Here is an 8,346-nt window from a genome sequence, read left to right on the forward strand (position 1 = left end):
TGATTAAAGTCAATATCGCTAATAATAATGACAATAGTAATAATAATAATAATAATAATACACAAATACACATACACATATACACACAAGTGTGTATAGGTATGTTGAGTATCTATGTATCTGTAAGTAAGGCAGGATGTCTGTGTGTGTGAACTGTGGGCAAGCAAAAGGGGCAAAACCTTTATTTGTCCCACAAATTTGGAAAATTACAGGAAAAAAAGATAATAAGTACACTTTACAACATGAAAACTCGGGACTAGAGTCAGGGGAGAGGTGAGTGAGGGGGGGGGGGGGTAAAACAGTGCAAGCAAGCAGCCATCTGTTCCTACTGCCACCTACAGTGCATCACGGCACCCGCTTGTCACACTCGGGGTAAAAAGCGGCAAAGACGTTGGATGGGGGTGCGGGGGGTGATTGCATATCTGTCCATCTGTATGTGTATGTGTAGGCCTGTCTGATATTGTATCTGATGTGGAGATTATCTTACACATTTTCGAAAACATTTTTTTTTAGCATTGATGTTGATATAATCAGATGTTAGTTGAGGTAAGTCTAAGTTAGCTGATTTAATGCTGACTTTTGTCTGAATGGAGGATTTAATCAGGAAATATTCAAGAAAACGATTCTCCCCAGTACCATACTTCTGGACCAGATGGGTAAATGAAGAGTATAACACCAGAGTGTTATTCTGGAAGATATGTTGAAGATGAGTGATACCTTTATTAGCCAGTGATGGAAAGTTTAGTGCTTCTACGTTCATTAAAAAGTCATGATTGTTCCAGATTGGTGTTGGTGTTGTATTATGTTTGGTGGGTGAAATTGTGTGTTATTTGGTGGAATTTCCACCACGCTGTCAGAGTTGTAGCTATGGTGGGAGTTTTGAGACAACAGTGGTAGGAAATAGAGTTACTTGATATGATAAATCTGAGGTTTAGTTTTGGATTTTTGTAAAGTAGTTAGTGGATGGAGTCTAGGGAGTTGAACCAGGACGTGGGGATAGGTATCATTGAAAAAAGATAATTTATCTTGAGTAGTATGGTCATTTTGGTAGCTATTCTGCTTATGAGAGTTATTGGTAGATTCGTTCAAATTTTAATGTTGTCCTCTATGGTTTTGAGCAGCGGGTTAAAGTTGAGATTAACTAACTCTGACAGCGTGGGGGAGACCTCTACTCCTAAATATGTGATGTTGCCAGTGCGCAGGGTAAGTGGTGGTGATTAAGCTGCCACATCCCAAATGTTAGGGGTGAGAGGGAGAATGGTGGATCTAGACCAGTAGATAGTGTAGTCTGAGAAGAAAAGGTGTTTATGAGGTTTCAGGTGAGGAGGAGGAAGGATTTGGTAAATGATAAATGGTCTTGCTTTTATATAGCGCTTTTCTACCTACTCAAAGATACTCAAAGTGCTTTTTACCTGAGCCAGGCTAGTCTTTATGGTGAATATTTTTTGTTTGGATTCCTGTGATATTTGTTTTTTGGTGAATGACTGCTGCTAGTGGTTCAATAGAAATAGTAAAAAATGATGGAGAGAGCGGGCATCCTTGCCTAGTGCCTCGGTACAAAGTGAAGCATTGTGATATTAGTCCGTTTGTGATTATTGTGCCCATTGGTGATGTGTACAAAACTGTCACCCAATGGATAAATGATTCGCCAAAAAAGCAGAAAGTAAGAATTCCTAAGTCACCTTGTCAAATGCTTTTTCTGCGACCAAAGAGACTATGGCTGTTGGCGAGTTTGTATGCGAGGAGAAGTAAATCAGGTTTAATAGTCTGCATAGCTTGTTAGTTGAGTGTCTTCCCTTGATTAAGCCAGTTTGATGTGATATGTGGAGTAGCTGTTTCTATTCATAGCGTGAGAACTTTACTGATAATTTTTGTGTCTGTCAGTGCGTTTACATGCACGTGAAAAAAAACGAATTGTTGCCTTAATCGGATTATAACAGGAGAACTTAAGTGCATGTAAACACGTTACTCCGATTAAAATCGGAGTTCTCATTATCCAATTGAGACACCCAGATAATGCGATTGAATCTGAGTTTTCAATTGAATAATGCGTGTGCGCATGCTCCACAACCACTGCGCTGGCGTGTGACCCGGAACAAAAACATTCAAGAAAGCCGATCGCAGAAGAAGAAGAAGAAGAAGAAGACAAACGGAGCCGCTAGAAGAACCGTCTGAGGGATAGAGCGGATCTTACCTGCACCAGAAGTAGCACGAACATTATGTACGAGATTAAAAAATGTAGTATTGTCCGTCTGGTTCTGTGAAATGCCGGTCCGCTGCATGAACCACTCTTGTTTATTATATCTTCTAATAGGTCAACTGGAAATGGGGCCATATTAACTCGGTATTAGCCCGCTGAAAAGACACGTATCGCCACCTGTGTTGAGGAGGAGAACAGTTATTCGATTGCTCAATTAAGCTCTGCATGTAAACGCACTGTGTGCTGATCAGAGATAAGCTACAGGTCCTTATCAGCAGTAGTACTAAACACCCACCATACAGATGGTAAGTGTGATATCTTAAACATGTAACATAAAGTTGTGATGTTTTTGTTGGAGCATAATTATGGAACCTACAAGAGGGATGGAAAAGTAAGAATGTGGTAGCCGGCAGCGGGCAAAACAGCTCTACACTTTTTCAAAATGTCTGTCATTAAGCAGTTGGTAGTTCTGCAAGTTATATAAGAGAGGTAGGCCACTGGTTCTTTTTTTTTTTTTTTTTTTTTTTTACCATATTATTATTATTCCACTGTGTGATGAATTAAAGTATCATCTTATGTTTCTCTTACCTACAGTATAAATAAAGGGTTTCATCATATCAGATGTGGAGGAGTAGACTGTTGAATTGGTTTCCATACAATTGTGATGGCTCATACCAAGTTATGAACAGGTTGTCCACAAAACAGAGGGTTAGCCATTCAATCCCCAGCACATGGATCACATGTCCTTCAGCGAGACACTGAATTCTGAGTTTACTCTCAGTGTGCATTATTAAATACAGCACTAGTATAGAGTCTGAAGCAATAAAGAGACAATTAGTAACTTTAACCAGTGCCATTTTTGTACTATGATGACCTCTAAAGCTTAACTGGAAATCTTCAAATCATTCTTGTTTAAGTGGTCATAACAGATTAATAACCTTTTCTACAAATTTAGAAATAAAAAGCATGGATATAGGCCTATAATTGGTAAAAATATATTGAGTCTATGTTATGTCTGTAGGTGAATTTAGGGGAATTTAGGAACAAACACAAGAAAACCAAGGAAGTCGAGCTCCCCAGTAGGGCAAACTTGATTAATTTCAATACAGAAGAGAATGAAAAACTGCTTGAAGCATACACAGCAAAGAAGGAGTGGATCTAAGTGCCAAATAGCAAACAGACCTAACTTACACATTTCTTCAAGTTGAAAACAACAAACAAAAGGAGTAACCAGTTTGTCTACAAAAAGAATCTGTAAGAAAAATAAATGGGTAGCACCAACCAATAAGCCTAGTGTGTACAAACAGGGGTTACCAATGTGAGGAGGTGTAGAGGGCACCCCAATTTCACCTATAGCCCACACTTTCCACTACAACATAAACAGAGCACAGGTCCACGTCTCAATAACAAGGCAGGGAACAGAAATTGAAGTAAGCAAAAGTCGAGCGTTATAGCAGTTAACAGCTGCAGAGCAGTAGAGCGTGGATCCTCTAGCTAGGTCCCTTTAATGCAGACAGTAGGCTGCCAATCAGCAGGCACCACCAGACTCCCCTGGTGGAAAACCAATTGTAGAATCAGTCTACAACAAGTAAACACGAGAGGAAGGAGAGAGGGGATAACACAGAAAATACATTCGCCCTCTACCTGGCATATAACAGTCTACAGTAGGATTTTTATATGAAAATCTCTTAAGAAGTGACGAGAATGTACAAGTAGTGCCTGAACAAGCTCAGGTCTTTTAATGTACGCAGCAAGTTGCTGGAGATCTTCTACCAGTCTGCGCGCATTTTGCAATGGTTTGTTGGGGGAGCTGTACTACCAAAAAGGACGGAAGTAGGATCGACAAACTAATGTTTGTCTCAGTTAGGGACAGGGGACACCATACTCCATCAACTACTCTCCATTATGGGACAATCCTTCACACCCACTTCATCAGAGGGGCAGAGGAGCTCATTCTCCAACAGACTCATCCAGAGCTGTACAACAACTCATCTTTATTAACAGGTAACTCCATCCATATCATTGCACATTACCATTATCATCCCTATGTATATAGTATATATTTACTCTTATTTCTATCTCATTTGTACAAATGCAAGACTTTATTTTGTGCTTACACTGTTATATTTTATTGTTTTCTTTAGTTTCATTAGAACAATTTTTATTTTATTGTTTATATTTTTTTCCTTGGACAAGCATCCCTTGTGGATAAATAAAGACTGTCTAAGATAGTCTACAGAAATATGGTGGGGACCTGAAACATAAAACAATAGGAACCATGGCAAAGAGACACAAAGAAATAGAAAGAAAATCCAGGGAGGCAATATTAGCAGAAGGGAACAACTGAAGACACAGGGATAACAGCAGAATGAGATATGAGCACTTTGTCACTTTGGGCTTCTCAATTACAAAGCTCATAGTCTAATTTTAAAGTATTAAAAGTAAATAAAAGAGAATGAACTGGAGAGTACAAATATGTTTAAATTGTTCTGGAGTCCAATTTAGGTTTGACAATCTGTAAATTTTCACACACAACAGACATTGCTTACCATTCCATATTGCTAACTATACTATCATTTAAGCATGGCGCGCACACACACCACCAATCAAAAGTTATAGAACACCACTTTTTCCAGTTTTACTGAAAATTATTCAGTTTGTGTCATTGCACTCTGAAATGAAAGCATAGACCAAAGAAGCAATTAGAGTTGAAAAAGAAATCATGGAATCAATGTATAGAGCAAAATGTATTCTAAACGTTTGACTCAACGTTTAGAATGCTGCGGTAGCCTTTTTGGTTCAGGGCACCGCTCACTCTGTACAAGTCACCAACCCTGGATCCAGCAAAACAGCTCCAGACCATCACACTTCCTCCTCCATGTTTGACAGTTGATGTCACTCTTCCATTGTTAATTGCCTTTTTCCTCACCATTTTTGTCACAACACACAATTTTCTGCAGTACAATACTGTTCACCTGATGCTCATGGGAGTCTGGTACCACAGTGTGTTCCTACACTGCGTTTATGCAGACAGAGAGGGTTGTAAGTAATCAAGAAAAGTTGGAACACCTGTAGGAATTAGTAGCACCAGCTTTCAAGGCTGATTCAACCTTCATTGCTGCAGAACAGCTTTAAATTGTTAACCCACTTGGTGGTGTGTGTGTGTATGTAAAATTTCTTATGCTTTCTTTACACCTTCCAAAGACATGCTCGTTGTATTGACTCTAAGGCCCTAGATGTGAGTGTGAATAGTTGTTTGTATCTGTGTTAGCCACTGGGATTGCAGACATTTTAAGATCGCATTTTCTCTATTTTGACAAATCCTCTTACACTAAACGTTACAAGTTTTAAGTTACTCCAGCATTTTTAACTAGATATAATGACTGGGCTACGCATACAGTGGTTAACACCCAGTGGCTACCTCGGAGGGATACTGCAGGTTAAAGACTGGAAACTGGCTGTGATTATAAATATGTATTTGTATGTTGTATAGCTGTAGAGGCTGGAGCCTCGGGGCACCATCAGGATCAGTGTGCTATTACTTTTCTTTACGAAATATGACAAATTTCCTATTGAAAATTAATGGGACGGCCAAAAAAAACAATAAAACACTCAAAAAAGACAGTTTTTCAAAGGTCTACTGCTCAGGCATACGTTCACTTACAGACTGCATTTAAACTTTAAAATGTAGACACAAGCCTTGTGTATTGGTGTATTAATCCTCGTTTTGATAGGTCTTATAGTTTGATCAATCACTGTTTAATGACCATGATCTTTTTCGAAAAAAATAGTTTGAGTGCGAAATGTTGCTAGTGAGAGAACGTGTGTGAAATCGCCTGAAACTTTTCTCTTTCTACGCTCGTTCCAGCCACAATTTACACACTAGACACAAGATTTTTTTCCACAGTTGTAGACAAACCTGTTTCGACTATCACAATGTGCTCGGCAAAGCATTGAGACATACAAATTTTAAACAGCGAGCCTCTGTTCGGGGTAAAGTACCTGTCTAAAGATTTGGTCAGATAAGCAAAAGGGACCTTTGTGTTAAACTCGCGAGTGTGTACAAAAAACATATCAGAGTCTTCAGGAAGGTCTTACGACGCCCACGGTCTGCTTGTTTTTCTGATAGGAGCTACCGTTTGGTCACAGTAAACCCAAATGTGAGACCAGCGTCATTGACGACCACCTTGGGTTGCCACGGCAACACCTGAGCTGCAGCTCTGAGCCACAGCTGAGACCAATTTATTAATCATGGACTCCTCTGATGTCTCTGCTGTTAATATAGCTGATCCCTGTCTCCCATACCTTTGTTACAACAACACACACTACACAGGTAACTTTGATTACAGCTACAAACACATGCGCGCGCAAGCGCGCCCTCCTCACCCACTCACCCACACCCACACACACACGCAGAGGTAACTTTATGTTACTACAGTTAGGCACGCACGCGCGTAAGCATGATACACAGAAACACACAGGTAGCTTTATGTTATTTCAGTTACAGATACACACACAAAGAGCACGCACACACACAAACACACATATGCGCGCATTACTTTGTCACACACAGACTAACTGTGCTAACCGTAACTTAACTCTGCTAACCGTATGCTAACTGTGCTAAATTTAGGCTAACTGCCATGTCGACAGAGATGGTACCCCGGCATTAGCCCCCCGTAGCCCTTTCAAAATTTCCCAGAGGGAATTTTATAATGTTATGGATATAATTTTTATATCTCAAACACAAGAATATAATTGTGTGAATGCTTACTGACATCATGCTCATTCCTGTACCTACCTGTTACCAGTTCCAAGCACAGAACCTGCTGCTTTGTCACCACATTTCCAATATAAAATCCATCATTTACACAATATGTTGTTGACACAGTAATCTAGTAATATGCGCTATATTTCTACACATGTGCTTTCTATATCTGATGATTATTATAGTGCTGCTCTTATTTGGCATAGTCATTTTTAACGTGTGGAAAATAATCAGACACCACCTTTAGATATCAGGTGACAGAACATGCTTTATTTCCAGAATATTCATCGGGTTTCAGTTCATAATGATGGGTGTGTAACCAAGGCTGCAGTTGTTCAAGTCTCTGTTGAAATACTTTGAAGTCCTTTGGTTGTGCACATAATAACACAGTCATCGCTCATGAAGTTCTCTGGAGACATCAATAGACACATGAAATTTGGACACTATGTCCTCATTTAACTGTAACTGCTCTTCTCCCGGATGACACACCTGCTGAGTTCATCCTTCACAGTCATGGTCTTAGAAGATGAACCACAGTCTTTGAAGCCCAGATCACTTCTCCAATATTGGGATGGTAAATTTTGTTGTTGATGCAACCTTGTTTAATAAATCAATAAAACACCAACACAGTAAGTTTTTCAATATATGTAATATATATAACGAGAGTGAGCTTTTGCATACTTTTTAAACAGTTTGGCCTTGTTCAGAGTTGGTGAAGCCCTGAGTAAACATTTCTGTCCAGATACAGTAGCATTAGCTTTAAAATTTGGATTGCCAATGTCCAGCAGACAGCACGGCGATGCAGAATCAAAACATGCGCTTTTCTCGAAGCACGTTGATCGCTAACTAATCGCCGGCTACATCTGCTGCTAATTTTAGTTAGATAGGTAGTTTAAGCTCCATGATAGTCGAAGGAAAAGACTTACCGCTGCTGGAAGGAGTCGCCGTGCTATACTGGAACATGAAGATACATTGATGATAGTCTGAATTTCAGTCAAAAATCGTTCTTCCAACGTTCAGAGAGATACAGTCAGTCAGTGAGGGGCAGCACGGAGAGAACCTCTGACAGCGGCGCGGTGACGGTCCCACCAGAACACCGCTCAGAATGAAGCTTTTATTCTGGTAGTCTACTTCCGCTGTACGGCAGCGTCGATTAGCATATTTGCTAAATATTTAGTTTCGCCTTTATATACCTTTATATTTAACATTTAGATTTAGATTTAACTATTACCATTTATATTTAATATTTATATTTTACATTTCGATTTAATATTTAGATTTAGATTTAATATTTACTAAATGTGATTAAAAAATGCGTTTTAGAGTCACAACACAATCAAAAATGGAGCATCAGCAGTGAGTTTGAGTACTGGCCCTT

The 8,346-nt window shown here is 39.4% G+C and overlaps 1 long non-coding RNA gene across 1 annotated transcript; it reads right to left on the reverse strand.

Annotated features, from left to right (window-relative positions):
• Positions 1–7,218: 7,218 nt before the first annotated feature.
• On the reverse strand, positions 7,219–8,073 carry LOC125012491. The gene is made up of 2 exons (XR_007113284.1): positions 7,895–8,073; positions 7,219–7,565 (listed from the first exon to the last, which is right to left on the reverse strand). It is a non-coding gene; the product is annotated as an uncharacterized LOC125012491 (long non-coding RNA).
• Positions 8,074–8,346: the final 273 nt, after the last annotated feature.

This window comes from Mugil cephalus, chromosome 8 (assembly GCF_022458985.1).
Source record: "Mugil cephalus isolate CIBA_MC_2020 chromosome 8, CIBA_Mcephalus_1.1, whole genome shotgun sequence".
NCBI classification, from domain to species: Eukaryota; Metazoa; Chordata; class Actinopteri; order Mugiliformes; family Mugilidae; genus Mugil; species Mugil cephalus.